The sequence below is a fragment of the Chiloscyllium plagiosum genome, chromosome 2, assembly GCF_004010195.1.
Source record: "Chiloscyllium plagiosum isolate BGI_BamShark_2017 chromosome 2, ASM401019v2, whole genome shotgun sequence".
Taxonomy (NCBI): Eukaryota; Metazoa; Chordata; class Chondrichthyes; order Orectolobiformes; family Hemiscylliidae; genus Chiloscyllium; species Chiloscyllium plagiosum.
Window position 1 is genome coordinate 85600004 of NC_057711.1, and position 1568 is coordinate 85601571.

The following is a 1568-nucleotide window of genomic DNA, read 5'->3' on the forward strand; positions in this document are numbered from 1 at the left end:
AGCTGCCAGTCCTGCCCATCCCTGAGCCATGTTTCGGTAATTGCTATGATATCCCAGTCCCATGTTCCTAACCATGCCCTGAGTTCATCTGCCTTCCCTGTTAGGCCCCTTGCATTTAAATAAATTCAGTTTAATTTATTAGCCCTACCTTGTCCCTGCCTGCCCTGACTATTGGATTCACTTCTGTTCTCAGCTGTACCAGTCTCAGATTGATCTCTTCCCTCACTATCTCCCTGGGTCCACCCCCCAACCTTATTATTTCAAATCCTCCCGAGTAGCTCTAGCAATACTCCCTGCCAGTATATTAGTCCCCTTCCAATTGAGGTGTAAACCGTCTTTCTTGTACAGGTCACTTCTACCCCAAAAGAGATTCCAAAGGCCCAAAAATGTGAATCCTTCTCCCATACACCAACTCCTCAGCCATGCATTCATCTGCTCTATCCTCCTTTTCCTGCCCTCACTAGCTCGTAGCACCGGAAGCAATCCAGATATTACTACTCTTGAGGACCTCCTTTTTAAATTCCTGCGTAAGTCTCTGTAATCTCCCCTCAGAATCTCAACCTTTTCCCTTCCGATGTCGTTGGTTCCAATGTGGGTAATGACCTCTTGCTGGCCCCTCTCCCCCTTGAGAACATTCTGCACCTTCTCTGAGGATCTCTTGATCCTGGCACCAGGGAAGCAACACACCATTCTGATTTTTGGCTGCTGGCCACAGAAACATCTGTCTGTACCTCGGACTAGAGAGTCCCCTAACACAATTCTCTTGTAACACGACGTACCCCTCATTGCATTAGAGCCAGTCTCAATACCAGAAACATGGCTGTTCATGCTATGTTCCCCTGAGAATCCATCACCCCTACATTTTCCAAAACAGCATACTTGTTTGAAATGTGTAAAGCCACAGAAGGCTCCTGCACTAGCTGCCGACCTTTCTTACCTTTCCTGGAGTTAACCCATCCATGTGACTGTATCTGAGACTTTCCCCCCTTCCTATAACTGCCATCCATGACATACTGTTGCTGTTGCAAATTCTTTATTGCTTCTAACTGTTTCTCCAGCCGACAAGATTTGCAACCAACAGCATTTATTGCAGATATAATCTGCAGTAACCCTTAAACTCTCTTTAAACTTCCACATCTGACAAGAAGCACATATCACTCTACTAAAGGCCATTTTTGCTACTTCACAATCTACAGAACCAGAAAATAACACCATCTTATTCTTCTACAAAACACTTCCCCAGGTTAAATTAATAGTTATGGCTTATATTTTAAGCTTAATCAAGAGACATATCTCAAAAAACATTTAATCAAAAAAGAACCCACTCTAATTACTACTGCAGACTTTCTGTAGGTCTCACTTAAAAACAATAGACTTATCTGCTTCTGTGCTGTGAACTTTGCCCAAACAGTTCTTCCAGGATCAGTTGTGAATTTCACTGTTTGTTAATTTTCCCAGACGTACTCCGATTTCCAGCGATACAAGAATTCAAACAGCAAAGGCAGTAACTGTGCAGGTTCACTGCTGTGTCAGTTTCTTTCTCTCTCTCTCCTGCACTGACCTCACCA